The sequence below is a fragment of the Oenanthe melanoleuca genome, chromosome 4 (assembly GCF_029582105.1).
Source record: "Oenanthe melanoleuca isolate GR-GAL-2019-014 chromosome 4, OMel1.0, whole genome shotgun sequence".
Classification (NCBI taxonomy): domain Eukaryota; kingdom Metazoa; phylum Chordata; class Aves; order Passeriformes; family Muscicapidae; genus Oenanthe; species Oenanthe melanoleuca.
Genome location: NC_079337.1, coordinates 63,264,969 through 63,280,947, shown reverse-complemented (window position 1 = coordinate 63,280,947; position 15,979 = coordinate 63,264,969). Strand labels below are relative to the sequence as shown.

General features: G+C 39.6%; 1 protein-coding gene across 6 annotated transcripts in view; it reads right to left on the bottom strand.

Annotated features, from left to right (window-relative positions):
- CTBP1 (C-terminal binding protein 1) overlaps positions 1 to 15,979 on the bottom strand; it is a 233,234-nt gene that overhangs the window by 103,654 nt on the left and 113,601 nt on the right. The gene's annotated exons all lie outside the window — the stretch shown is intronic.

Sequence of the window (15,979 nt, the reverse complement as noted above, 5' to 3'; positions counted from 1 at the left end):
AGATGTATTTTGTCATCTACACTGTTAAGCAACAGAAAAATGTTATTCTGAGCATGAGGGGTTTTCAGAGTTCAAATTCCTTTATTTCTCGATGGTATGATGAAAAACTAGAAGTGGAAGGATTTCTTACACTTAAAATAATAGTAAATCTGTGTACAAATAGATTATCCATATATAGATTTACATGGACACAGGTGCTTATTTAATAAATCAAATTCTATTAAGGAAAAGGGTCTTTCCAGGGTATTTTTATTACACCCCTAGAGGGAATCATATTTCACCACAGAATCAAAAACTGGGACTGAGTGGGAAGTAAAGGGATCCTTAGTGCATCTATTACCTAGAGTAACACCCCTTGGAAAAACCTGTAGTGATCCTTAATCAATTTATTCCAGGTAATTGAACTCCAGGCATTGAAAGAAATTTGCTGATAATGTGAAAGCTACAGCTGTTCCACCCTGAGAGGTGGACCCCAGGTAAACAAAAAGTGTCCTATCCCCCAGGCACCTGCAGCTTATGGCCCAGGTGTCAGCAGGCTAAGATGCACAGTGGAAATGTGCACATCCCTTAAATGCCATAAATAAATTAAATAAATAAATTAATTAATTGCCATGCTGATAATTTTTTGGCTGCTCAAAGTGAAGCACATGCATAGCTATAGTAAGTAGGGGATTGCTACTTGTTATTTAAGTCTGGCAATTTGATTTTTCACTTGTCAAAAGCACATTTAAATGTGACTAGATGAAAGCGTGGTAGGGGTTGGAAATTCTGGTATTCTTGTGAATGAAAGGCAGAGGGAAAATATTACAGTAATGCTGAAATTTTCTTCCTTTCATAATATGGATAAAGAAAAAAAAAAAAAAAGGAGAGAGAATAGAGCCAGAATATAAAATCCATTCTGCAATAGGACCTTAACTGAGATAGTAGTATTTTTTATGATATCAAGCTCAGTATTATTCCAAAGTTAGTTCTCCTTACAACTCAGGGCTTGTGGAATAAATGCTTGCTCTGCTCAGAAATTCTTCCCTTAGTACCTGATCCCTCTCAGAGGCAAGGAGCCAAACTAGCCAGTACTTTGGTTTGACATGGTGCTGCCATTCATAACATTTCAATGTTCAAATATAGCTAAAAGTTCAAGCTTCTGCTTTTTTATTCAGATCATATTAGTCCAAGCTTTTCTCAGTGGTGGGGGAATGTCTCTCACATCCTCTGATAGAGCAGTTTGGGATGCAGAAGCTGCCAAACAACATATAAAGAACAGTAATGACGTTTTTTGGACAGTGAAAACAAACATTCAGTATTTCAAATTACACTATTAGATGACTGCACAACTGAAATCTCCACAGACTGTATAAGGTATCACATATCTATCTCTATGGCAGCTAAGTAATAACAGGGAATGTAAATCTAAAGAAATCAGAATTGTGAATCTGTTGTCAGTTTAGTGTGATTTCTAAAGAGACAAAAGTCTCTTGAATTTTATTTTTTAAAGCTATTATAGAGGAAAACATTATCCAACCCCAATAGTTTTTTTTTTTCCATTGATGTTTTTATAATGTGCCTAATTTTACATTTTGACAGCTCCCACATTATTCATCTAAGGTCACACAAGAACACTGCAAACAGAACAATGTTCCAGAGGAACAGTGAATAACTGTATTGAGTAACAGTCAAAATGGAGTTGCTTAGCAAGATAACAGAGCATGGATGTGGCAGCACAACAGCAGAATTTGCCTCTTCCTGGTACCTGTTGTGTAAGGAACAAAATGGGCTCCATCCAGAGGAGCATTCCCACAGCACCTCCTCATGCAGCTGCAGCTGTTCCCAAATCCAGCTGTAAATTAAATATGGAGTGGTGGGGATGGGGTGGGGGTGTGGGTTTGTTTGAATCTGTCCCTTACAGTCAGGGCAGCAGAGGGGCTGCACAGGGAGAGGGCAGGGAGTGAGCAAAGGGTGATCAACTTTAAAAAAATATAGAGAATCACAGAAAAGCTTGGAAAAGACCTCCAAGATCAATTCCACCTGGTAGTACTGCCAAGGCCACCACTAAGCCACAACCCCAAGTGCCACCTCTACATGTCTTTAGGTATCTCCAGGGATGTGACCCCACACTGCCCTGGGTAGTCTGTCCCAATGCATGACAACCCTTTCTGTGTAGAAATGTTCCCTAATATCCATCTAAACTTACCCTGGAACAACTTGAGGCCATTTCCTCTTGTCCTGTCACTTGTCACCTGGGAGAGGAGCCCAAACCCCCCTGGCTGCCCCCTCCTGCCAGGGAGTTGGAGAGAGCAGAAAGGTCCCACCTGAGCCTCTTTCTCTCAAACTGAGCCCTCAGCTCCCTCAGCTGCTCCTCTGGTCCAGATTCTTCTCCAGCTCTTCTCTGGACCTGCTGCAGCACCTCAATGTCCTTCTTTTCATGCAGGGCCCAAAACTGAACTCAGAGATGTAAAACTTAAATTTCACTCTTCATTAAGATCTTTCATGTCTGTCCTCTGTTTCTCATGTGGCAAAAGAAAAGCTCACAGAACTTTTTATAATACTACACATACACTGCTTACTAATTATTCAATACTTTTATTTATGCACATCCCTAAAATCACTCTCTAGAATTTCAGCTGATGGTATTATAGATGTCTGGCTTTGAGAAGTCAGCAAGACAGCAATTAGCTATAGGCTTAAATGAAGAGCAATAAATATAGATTCTATATTAATTAGAGACAACTCATTTCTACAAGTAAGGATTTTTTTCCTCTTCCCTGCAAATATTTATGCACTCATTTAAAACCCAAGTGCAACTGTGTAATACAGCCAGCTTAAACAATACAGTTGAATGCTTGGTTAGAATGCAAAACCATATGAAATTAATGTCTGCAGTACTGAAATCTAACACACATTTCAGGGGAAATGCAGTAATGCCATGAAGCACAACTCCTTCTCCTGGGCCTCAATACTAATTGCTTGTGGACTTTGCAAGATGTTAGAAACAGCAGAAAATCACAAAGACTTTTCTCAGTGGAAATCATGAGAAAAATATCGTTTCTTCTGACCACAACAATAAATGCTTTTAAACACGCAAAGTCGTCAAAAGACTTTCTAAGCAACTCAGAAGAAATCACTTCAGACAGGATTACTACTTTATATGTATATCCAGAGCCCTGCAGGCATACTAGAGTTAGATTTGTTAATTCTGCACTAGTCTGCTTTGACTTTACCATGGGGCTTTTGAAATGTTAAAAAAAAAAGGAAGAGGTTGAAAACATGAAGCTTAAAGAAAATTCATATTGCTTTATACTGTAAATATCCTCTATCAGGAACTGGGGAAGCTTGATGTCCTTTCAATTTTGTTTGGCCATGATCAATCTGAAATATTTTACTCCTTTTTCTTTAATCCACTTCCATTTGTAGAACAGCTCAGTGGAGAAGACTCCCCAGAACAATGGAAAATCACTGTACACAGCCTGGGACCCTGCACATTATTGCACATGAGCCCAAAGATGCTCTTCCTAAGAGCATCAAATTCAGATGTGTAGTGTTTAGAAAATCCAACCCTTCACTCATTGATGAAAATTAGCAGTGCCAGTGCTCCCAGTTAAACCTTGCATTTTCCACTGCAAAAGTGGAAACTCTTTTTCTCTGTGTCTCTAATGTCTGGACTTTGGGAGGAAAGTCAGAGCCAAGGTAATGCATGAGTCAAGGTTGGATACATCATTTAGGTTGGAATTATTCCCTCCCTGCCTTGGCTCTTGACCTTTCCCATCCTCCAGGCATGGCTGCAGCAGCATGGATGTGAGTTTTTAGTGCAAACATGGTCTAAAATTCTTTTTTCCCAGATACAACACAACTAATCCTTCTCTGGGAGTTTGCCTAACACACACAATATACTCATTTTTTCAAATGCTCACAGCACAGGACTAACTGGCAGCCTTGAAGGACTCATCACCTGCTGCTCTCAGCTAAGGACAGCCCTTCCTTAGCTGGCCAAACTCAGCACTTGTAACACCTCACTCCTGAGAGCAGGCACCTGCTTTTCAAGATTTAGACAATTCCCAGAAAATACCAATGGCACTGTGGGTTGACTTGTATCACAAGGTGCATGAGATGTTATGTTCTTCCTTCTCTAGTCTGAATATGAATGAGAAATTTTAGATTATCACAATGATCTCAATGCATCAATGAACAAGAAATACAATTAGGGATTACCATGATGATTTAAATCAGTCAGTACTGGTTTTATCAATCCTTTTCCATCAATGATTATCTGTTTATTTACAAATTACCATCTCTGTGTCTTTCAAGGAAACAGACCTCACAGCCTGTCAATAAAAGTCCTCAGATGCATCCATCCATAAACGGTTCAGCTTTATCCATATATCCAACATATTTATCCTTGTGCAAAGGATGTGACCAAAGAGCATTACTACTCACACACATAACTATCACATGAAGTAAGTGAAGGAAAATAAACTTCTGAAAGTTTCTTATCAGTAAGTTACTTTGATAGCTTTTATAGAAGAGAAGAAACAATCCTGGGAAGGTACTAAAGGAAGTTTTCTCAAGTCTAGCTGCAAAGCTGGAGGCTGTGAATCTCATCTTGCAAAACTGGCAAAAACCTCTCCTCCAGTGCTGGGCCACTTGGTGCAGGAACACCATCACTTTTAAGAAAGTGTCTCAGTATTCTGAGAAACAAAGTCTGTATTTCTCAAAAGTGACTACTACTTGGGTCTGGAAGTGATGATAATCCATCCTCTGAAAAATCAGATACTTTCATGTTCTCACACAAACATAAAAGGCACTGAAATTTTCCAGTCAATTTTGAAAGTGTTGGAGCACTGAATACACCATTCAGTTCCCAGCTTAAAACACTGTTTAATTGAGTTAATAAGTAGTCTACTTCTCAAATGGCTGTAAAGCAAAATGTACTTTTCTGTACTTTTCAGGATTTTCAGGTTTTCTAACGAACAGCATTTGAACAAAGTATTTTCACACCCTAATGCTTTCTCCCTTGACTTCACCACACATCAGACATCCCACTGTTCCAGTCCACCCAACAATACACCTGTTGTTCCCAGTACAACCGTTGGCGTGACTAACAAAGCCCTGCTGTTCACATTTCAGTTTTAAATGCCACATTCTGTATATCCTGAAATAGTTTGTTCTGATTTCAGAAGAAAAATATGTTATTTAGGACATATGCAATAAGGAATCATCACAGTATCGCTCTCAGAAAAACAATGTTCATATTCTCACTATGTACAGAGATATGCATTTATAAAAGACTGCAATCTAGGAAGGCCACAAGAAAACAAACTTCAAAATCTTAACTTTAGTAGAACCCATTTGGTTTTCCTACAATAATCCATATCCAACAAAATACACTCATGCACCATCTATGCAAATGAGAAGCTCGCCTGGGCAATGAAGCTTAAACAACACCTAAACACACAACGATGAGGCAGGCAGTGATTTAAACATCATCAGCAGTGCAAGGAGGGAGCTAAATTAACAGCCCCCCTTTGAAAATGGAACTCATTATGAAACCTCAGTTAGAGAACAACTTGACTGCAGCAACCTGACCATATCTCAAACCTTCTGTGTAAGCGTAAGTGGGAAAGATAAATCCTGGTACATGTAGAATAATACTGTGATTATTTATTAAAATGTGCTTCTCCCTATACAAATGTGTTAGATCCATATTAGGTTCTTTCCTATTAGGTAAAACTAATTTATTTGGTATAAGGCAAATGGAGAAAAAACGAGACCATTTTAAAATTGCCTAAGGTCACTTCATGGGCAAAACAATGTATTTAAACTGCAGAGATGACAACATGCTTAATATGACTACACAGAAATTGCTTCCTTGATGACAATACATTAAAATCCTCATTGAATATTCATAGAATTTTTGACAAGATTGAGTGACACGTAATCCCAGCCCCAGCAAGCACTGAGTTGATAGTCTCCCTGTGCAAGGATGGATGCCACACCAGCCAGGTCATCTTTGTTCCTCCCAGGGCCAGGAACGGCTGCACAAAACATCCCTGCTCCCAGATTTTAATATCTCGTCAGGCTGACACAAATGGAAGAAAAGGAAATCAAATGTACAAAGCTCCTCTGTGTATCGGATGCCAGAGTGAGGAAAAGCCTTTATCACAACGGTACAATAAGTGAGTGGAAGAGCTGCAATTTCCTTATAGCGACAGAAAATTAGAGAAATAGCAAAGAAAAATCCTCTGAGTGACTTTCACTGACTAAGTTACGACCTCTGCATGATAAATAGGTAAGCAGAGTTTAAATGATGTGAAATATGTCAATTCAGAATGCATTAGGATGCCATTAACAGACAGTAGCTTAGACATCAGGAAAATATTAAGATGGATAGATCACTTAGCAACAATAGGACAAAGGGGGTTTTAATAAAGGCAGTTCAAGACAATGCCAGACTAATGCCACCAATGATCCAGAGCGCCTTTTTTTTTGTCAGATGTGCACCAATGTGATAAAAACCAATTGTCATCGAGACAAACAAGGGTAGACTGTTGAAAAACAGTCAAGCCAAAGCCCTGTCTATTAATCAAGTAAAAAACTTGACTGATAAATTCTGTACCAGTAATGTAAAGTGATTAATACCATATTTCAACACCACAATAAAACTGTTCCATAATTTCCTAACTGCAAAAGTGATACACAATGCATTGCTTATGCCATCACTCCTGCATGTCAGGCAGCATTTATGACAACTTCATCTGATACAGTTTTTGGATGACCCCAGGCCACAGTGAAGAACATTTGTTTGGGAAACTCTATTGCTCCTCTTAGGGACACCGGGACTCGACAGAAGTTTACAAAAGAAAATAAATTGTATATAACTGTCTCACAGGGTTAAATTATATATTTCTAATGGGTTTTTAAGCCTAAAAAACAAATGAAATTCTAAAATACTTGCAGAAATACCAGCCTGGCATGGTGGACAGTAAAGAACACATACAAGTATAAAAATGCACAGTAAAAAAATGAAAAATAAAATTCAGAGAATTAATTTTCTCTTGTTTACTTGTAAGCCCCAGGCTGACATCTTTGCAACAGCTCCAGCCAGACAGTTGCACCTGGTACGCAGAAAGCTCTCATCTTTTTGTCATTCCAGATCATTTACCTTTGATTTTTACACTGCTGGCTATTCACATGAGCTGCTCACAAAAGCATCTTATCTACATCCCAGAAGGTGTTTGTACAAACCCAGAGATACCAGGGTGCCCAGCAATGCCCCTTAAAGCCATCACTGCCACCAAGTGCAGGAACATGACACACAGCAGTTCAGAGACTGCTCCAGGTTCTGCCTTCAGCCTGCCAGCCCCTTCCAATGCCAGTCAGCCTGATGAGGATATTACAATTCCTCCAGAGTGAACAAGTAGAAAAAAAAAACAACAAACACCAACGAAAACAAAAAAGAACAATTCTTTCTGCTTGGGAAATTTTAATGTTCACTGGAAATAAAAAATCAGTTGTGACACAGGAGGTGTTGTGAGGCCAAAGCTCTGCCATGTTTGAACAGGCAGTAACTTCAGCAAAAAATAATGGGGGCAAACATTTTTGGGTGTGGAGCTGCACAGCACAGCTGGCTGCAGCTGCAGCACCAGATCCTGCCATGGACTCCATGGAGCTGGGCAGAGGATGGAGAGAGGATGGAGAGAGGATGGAGTCTCAGCAGGCACAGCCCCTCTCATGCACCCACTCCTTGTTTACAATACTAGTTTATGTAGTAAGTTGAAAATTCTTTTTAAGTGAAGAAGAAAAAGTCATTTGCCAAACGCTCAGCTGCAAGTGACAGGCAGAGCCCAAGTAGAGCAGCTTCTCCTGTTTTTTTCCCCCCACTTACATGACAGCTGTAAGTGCAGACACCTGATAGCACAGATAATGACAGCAACACGCTGCTCTGAGCCATGTACCTTTCACAGACAAGCTGCTGCTTTCATTTGCTACAATCTTGCTCAGTGCCTCACATACTGCAAACAAATAACACTTTTTTAGGGAAATAGCTCCACTATAAAGGTAAGAAGGGACTTTTGTGCTGCTACAGACTGCAGAGCTTCTGCCTCTGCTCTGAATTTCCTCCCAGTAATCCTCCTCTCACAGCCCAGGCTCAATTCCACAGAGAGCATCCCCCTGAAGAGGGGCATGAATTGCACCCCAACTGCACTGCTGGGGGTCACAACAGGGTTTTGCCATCAGCCTCTTCTGTTTCTCACACACCTGAAAGGAGGAACAGCTTCACTGGCTTAGATCACAGAAGGGTTTGAGCTGGAAGGCACCTTATCTCGTTCCACCCCCTGCCATGGACAGGGACACCTTCCACTGTCCCAGGATGTTCCAAATCACATCCAGCCTGGCCTTGGACATTTCCAGGGATGCAGGGGCAGCCACAGCTGCTCTGGGCACCCTGGGCACCCTGTACCAGGGCTTCATCAGCCTCACTGAAGAATTCCTTCCCAATATCCCATCTCAACCTACCCTCTGTAGGCAGGCTGTGTTCTGTATTTTTGCAGAAGCTGGAATTAAACAGGCTGCAACTTTGCAACTGCTTTGCTGAAAACTTTTTTCCCCCAATTTGAAAATTGGCCTTTTAGAATCGACTGTGGTACCTAATACTGGTTTGGTTTCAGTGTCCTTCATTCTGCTGGGAGCAGAAGAAAATGCTTTTAATACACTGCCCTGTGCTCCCACTCCAGAGGATGCTCCCAGAACTGGTTTCTCTTGCAGAGAGAGCTGGAGTTCTCACCATTATCCATCCAACCCCTTCTGACATGCAGGCAGAGATGAGCTGTGGAAGATGAGGGCAGGCAGCTTCACCTGAAGTAAACACTGGAAAGTTTGAGTAAAATCAGCCCAATTACTTTTAAAACTAATTCTCACTCACCCCAGATAAAATTGGAGAAGGGTGTAACAGATGAAAATGCAATGTTGCAACTGGAAGTGCTTGCAGAATTAGAGAATGGCTTAGCTTAACAAAAAAAAACCCAAACCACCAACACTGCACTTGGCTTGTTTCTCAGAACTTGCTAAAAAAGGATGATTGCAGAGAATTTTAGACAACTGGCTGGATTACACTTACAAGTTCAAAACTGCTTTTGCCTGGTGTTTCACAGTGCTTTGAATAAAAAGCTCCCTGCAGCAGGGGGGAGCCTCTACCCCATCCTTCCTTGGTTAAATTACACTGGGTTTGTTTCACACTTCATATAAGCTTTTTTTTTTTTTTTCCCCTCTAACTTTCATTTCCCTTTCTTTTAATGTAGACAATGCTGAAGATTAAAGTGTATTCAGGAAAGAGGTGTTGAAAGTTGGAAATAAACACAGAGAAATTTTGCAACAGCAGAGGAAATGAAAAATTTCTAGTCACAAGTATTTAGTGCAGCTTAGTGCTGCATGGGCTGATGGCTCAGCAGCAGTATTGTAAAAATTACTCATTTTCTTCTAATTACATCTAATGTGCATTTGTACACTCTGAATCACCTTTGCATAAGAAACAGGATAAATGGGGAAAAAGTTTATAAGTTTATAATTGGCATGCTTCCAGAAAGTAATAAATGAAATGCAAACCTCACCTGGCAGTGGACTTTTACACCAAGATTAACTCCACCTCGTTCAATATAGGCAATATTTTCAGCAATCCTTTTTGCATTCACTCAGTTTTAAACCTCTGTATTGATTAACTCCACCTCATTTCATACATGCTATATTTACAGCATTTCTAGCAATATTTTTTCATTCACTAAAATTTAACCCACTATATCTACTTGTATATAAACACCAACTAGTTATGGCAATGTAGCATTAGATGTCACAAGTGTTTACCTATTTCACTTCTCAACCTTAATTGAGCACAAACATTTATTTTCTGCATTTAATAAATGTATACTGCTTTACTTTGCTACCCAGGTTTGCTCTTTCCACAAGCAATTTCCCCAGGAATCCCCTGAAGCCAGTGCTAACATCTGTGAAAAACTTGACCCTCCCTTAGAAAATTATTAGGAAATCTTCCTCAGAAAATGTTTCTTTCCCCACTTCTGAGCACTTCACTGATTCCTTCCATTCTCCAGCCATGTTATGCAGGTACCAGGAATGCCTGGGAAGTTCTCAGGGTGCTCATGATGTCTGCAAGCCTGAGGCTCTTCCCTGGAAGAGCACATTTGGAAGAACAGTCTTGCAAGGGGAAGCCCAAACTATATGTCAGAGACTTCAACCAAGAATGCCAACAAGAATCTCAATTTGTGCAAGCACAGACAGGGCACAGCCAAGAGGCTCTGGAATCACCCTTCCCAGGGAAGCTGATCCCTGCCTCACAGGCTGCTGGCACAGCACTTATCAAAAAGGCTTTTCTATAAAAACTTTCAGGACTAACATCACAGAAAACCAAAACCTCTTCCAAACCTCACACCAAAAGCACATAAATCCACATTTAGCACCTCTCACTTGCAGGCATTGATGCTGAACTACACAATGTCTCCAGGTATATTTTTAAAAGCCCAAATTAACTTGATTCAGTAGCTGCAAGAGCTGTGCACTATTTATCCAGCTGCAAGGCCACTTGGATGATGTTTTTCCTAAATTTGTGAGTACTTTGTACCACTATTTGTTAACTGTTTGATAAAATAACATAATGCAGAAGGTGATGAACTCTTGGCACATCTCTGAATCTGTCACCTCATCCTTTATCCAAAGCTTTCTCTTTGATTCTGGCCATCTCAACAGATAACTCACTCAGTAGTTACCTGTGGCACACAAGCTATACAGTTCCAGCAAGGCAAAAAGGCTGATATGAGCTTTCACAGTCCAGCAGCTGCATTATTAGTAACACATTATTAAACAGAAATTATTGATTTGCCTGTTCCATTTTAGCTGGAGCCTAAAGAAGCTAACAGACAGCACAGCTGATGGGAAGGGGCTGGGCTCTGCTTTGTGTTTTGCTTGGTTTAAAAAAGGTCCTAAATATTTCCTTAATTCAGAATTCAAAGCTTCAAACCTTTAAACTTTCATTATATAAAGAAGTGAATTTTATGTGACTGAAAATAAAAACAAAGTTTTTTTTTTTAATTTAAATTAAATTTAAAAATTAAAAGTCTAGAAGAAAAAGGAGCATAAGACCATAAAAGTATGACTCTTCCAAGTATTGCAAAGTGTGAGTTAAAAGTGCTCAGTCAGCTTTCCCACTCTGAGAAAGCTCATGGGTTCACCTCAAGTAAGTAGAAAGCAGCAAATGAAAAAAAAAAAAAAAAAAAAAAAATTTCCCATAGGAGACAGGACTGGTCTCCTATTCATTTCCTTCCATGATCTCCAGTCAGGATCATGACAGGAGCAGCTCTCCAAATACCCCAGAACACCTTCACTGCAGGAAGTGATGTCTGGCTGACACACTTTTTTAAAGCTTCACATTCAGAAAGTGACCTTTATTTTGGAAAAGCACACAACTCACATGGATCCATAAAGAGCAGTCAGGGATTAATTCACAACACATACATGTGGTACCCAAAATACCCAACCCATTTCTCAGATTTGTATGTGGAGTTTTTTAATTCTAGAGCTTCCCTGCAACTGTCCATGCAGGAAAGAATATTTCTGCAAATATGAAATTTTTATGCCTGTAAAATTCACCCCCAGGTTCTTCTTACCCAGCTGGAATTTGTGGATGCATGTCTAAGTTCCCTGAATGGTATACAGATATCTGATGGCTAATCACCTACAAAATGCCATTATATCACTTGACAGGATTCACACATTCATTAGAGAAAACCAACAACTTCGCACAGACAATTAACAAAAACATTTAGGAAACAAGAAAAATAAATTAGTAGTTTTTGTCTAAGTTTTCTTGAGCAGCAGTAAGAAGCAATACATATCCAAAAGAAAAAAATTAGATAGCTTGGCTCCCACAGATATTAAGCCACAAAGAGGTAGGAATAAATGTAACCTGCTTACCTGTGTGTCTGAAACACTGAGATGTAAAAACAACAGAATCATGGCTTTGTAAGTCATGGATGGAGAAAGTGCAAGTACTTCCACCCACTCCAAAGGATTACATCAAGTTTTTCAATTATCAGTTAAATGCATCACTCAACATCCCTATTTTAGTGTTTTCTGAGACATCATGATCCCTGCAAGTATCTGCATCTTTCATTTAAAATTACTTTCCAAGCAGCAGAAGAAATTGAAGCAAACTGAATGAATTTAAATTCATTACCAATTAAGTGTAATTTAATTCATGATTATTTCAACTTTCTCGTGAGAATTGGGAGCTGCAGGAGGGATGCATACCTGACTGATGGGGCTTGATTTACTGCTGCTGCCCCCCCCAGGAAATCACATACAGCTATATATAGCTACAAAACCTCTTGGCCCAGAAAAAAAGATGTTTACAAAAACAGATTTTAAGAACAACATCTGCGTAAGAACTGAGCATGTGTTTCTAAAAAGGTAACAACATGCTGGCTCTTAGGAAGATAATTAGCATCCAGGATGGTTAATCAGAGAGGCTCCAGCTCACATGACAGAGCTGGAAACCGAAATGAAAGGCAAGAAGCAGCTAATAAACCAGATGAGATCCTGATTAGCCAGATTTCAGAGGTTATAGGTGTCAAAAATGTTAATTATAGGTTTCTAAAATGCTTGTACCTGATTTCCACCTCTGTGAGCAAGCCAGAGAGCCAGTCAAGGTCTTGGTTTAACCAGGGGACAAGATAAGGAGGTGTGTCTGACCTACAGTCCTGAGAGAAATCCACAGCATCAGCCAGCCCAGAAAGGAGCATCCCACTGACTCCTGCATTTTCCTGGCTCCCACAGCACCACTGCACAGGTTATTCCTCCTTTTTCTGCTGGGGAATGTGCAACACTTTTACCAGCATTTCCCTCTGCCTTACCTCCAAATAGGCACCATTCAGGTGCTGAGAAATGTGTTGTGATCCTGAGTTGAACCTTGAGTTTGCATTTGGAAATAACAAGTAATTACACTTTTTTTTCACAAAAATTAATTTTAAAAATTTGTTCCCGGCCAGCGAAGAAAAATTACATTTGCATTGACCCAAATTCCTGAGGAGTTACCTATAATAATATGTAATATAGGATAATGCTTAAATTAGCTACAACACACAGAACTGGCAAGCACTTGTGGGAGAACAGGAATGCCCAAGTATTTGTCAGACACAACCAGTGGAAAAGGTGCCAGCACTCCACAAGAAAGGAAAATCCCAGCAGAAAAGGCTTTGCCCAGCCTAACTCAGCTGTGGAGCCTCAGAGGAGCACAGGGGTCTCCTGGCAGTAAGAGGTGCAAGGACAGATGTGGGAAATCTGCAGTTCTTCATTCTTCCTGCATCTTTCTGAGCATCTTAATTCTACTTACAAGAGCTGTGATGAGTGAAGAGGGTGGTATACATAAAATAGATTAATGTCCAGGGATTTAGACAGAAAGCAGTAGGTATGGGTTTGAGGAATCTGGTCAGGAATTAAATTTGACACAGAGCAGTATCAGATATAACAAGATAACATATGTGAAATTCATACTTGAAGATTGTGAAGATTCAAAAAGGTCTTAAACATGAGACTTCTCCTCCTATTACTAACATTTTTAAATTGCTTTTTTTGAGCAAAAAAACCTTGCCCTAGCCCACCTTTACTCAGGGTGCAGAAGCAGAGATTCCACACGAGCATATGTTAGTTATAAAACAAGTTTTCCTAAAATTCACAAAAGAAAAATAGTACTGCAACTGGTCTCTTATAAAATACAAGAAAGTATAAAAATTTTTTCAGCATCTGGAACTGCTCCACTCAGCCCCTTGGGGCTGCTCAGATATTCTGCTGACTCCCCACTCAGGTCTAATATTTCAGCAGAAAAAAAAAATGAAGTTGGGAAAACTTGCCAATATTAACTATAAACTCTAAATGAAAAGCAGGTTTTTCTTATTATCCGAGCTGTTACTCTTTTCAATTAGATGACTAATTGCATGACTATTCCTTTAAATTAGGTGACTTGGAACAAGAGCACTTTTTAATAATAAAAAAAATCTCTTGATAGAGAGGTAACTCAGGTAACTGCAGTTCCCACCTTTAAAATTTGGTATGACACAACTTCATCGCACTCTACAGGTGACTAAATGAAAACATTGATTAATTGAAATTTATCTTCCACATCAAGCTACAATCAGAGCAGCAATTCAGCTGCAGAGTACTGTTTTACTTGTAACAAGCCATGCTCTGGGGGCAGGATAATTTGTTTCCTATACTAAACTGGCTGTATTTATATATATATATATATATATATATATTATAATGGTTATATATACTCATATATATTTATTTTTAAACACGTGTGTGCACTTATGTGCATATATAAAATATATAAGTATATAAAAGCTCAGTACCTTTTTCTTTTGCCTGTAGTGCTCATTTCACAGGACCAGCTGCCCTGCTGATGTTAACAGGATTCTAGCATCATAAATCAAGAAATGATCCATCCTCTCCTCAGTCTGTGGGCCACACCTGGGAGGTGTAAGAGCAGTGCCAGGGCAGCAGGAGCTGCATGAGCCACCCAAGCAGCTGGGTTAGTGCAGACACAGCTCCTTCACCCCTGCAAGGGCTGAGCCATTGGAGCTGTTAATTTAAAACCAGCTTGGTGTGTTTGTGGGAGCTGAAATACCCAACAAGAAAAACCAACTGGAGATGCCCAGGAACTCTCCTGCACTGCTGCCAGCAACACCAGCAAGGTGTTTTCCTGTGCTGTGAGATCTCCTGCTAGATAAGTCAAACTCTGGTTGTCTGCATTCAGACTTTCTGCAAACTTCAGCTGCATCTGGGCTTGCTTCACCACAAAAGGTGGGGTGCCCATCAGCCAGACAAATTTATTACCCTGTAACTCTCAGTTCAGGTTTTTAGCTGAAATGGCTGGCAGAAAATTCAGGCAAAATTGCAAGTAAAAACTTCTGATTTTCTACCTGGAGAGCCAAAATCCAGAGCCTTGTTAAAATGAATTTTATGTAAGTTCTATGAAATCTAGGATTCATAAACATACCCTTGCCATTTGTAAAATTCTACAGGAACTAGCTGTAAAAAAATCCATCTGTAATATGGAAAGGAGCATGGTTGACAAAGGACTTGCAATGTCTTGGGCTTATTTAAGAGTCTCCTTGTTTAACAAAGGCTACTTTTACTTAACAGTGGGTGTAGAACAAGAAGGCCTTTGGAAGTCTCTCACTTAGAATTCAATAGCAGGAACTGGTGTTATAGAAATACATTTCTATTACCAGACATTTAATTTGAAATCCTTGTGTTCATGAAGTATTTACTGCCACAGCACACAAGACATAAGTGCACTTTTCCAAATATAATCCCCCATCTGATCTATAATTCATTTTTTATAAACTCTGTAAGTGCTGTACTAATGCCATTCAACAACCTTGTTTTCAAATTGAATCAAACTCTGTACTACCATCCAGAAATAGTTTTGTGATCTCCACTGTCCTGCTGTCAACAGATCACTGAATTCATCTGAGCTGAAATATAATTTCACAAACTTAGCTGAAAAATATCTGCTATGTGCCTTCTCCATACAGAACCCAGGCTGGATGATTTCTCTATTTGTGTTGTATATATAAAGCATACAAGATTCTTGACAGAATTCAGGTTTATGAAAAGTCTTGTTTGTTTCCCTATTCCCATCCTCTGGATGAGGCCATTAAAAATGTCACTACCAATATCCTGATTCTTTTGCTGAACCTCTTCCCTGAAAGTGCTAATGGGTAACAAAGCAGAGACTAATTGAAATTGATTTTTGCTGAAGCAATTTTTACAGCTACGAGTTTTTCTAGGAAGAAAACAAAGAAGTCGTTGGCAAACAGCACTTGAGCAGCAGTCAGAGATGGTTGGGAATCTACAGACATAAGAAAGAAAAACAGGTTTATGCTTTGAACAAAGTATCATTTCCTAAAGAGAAACAAGC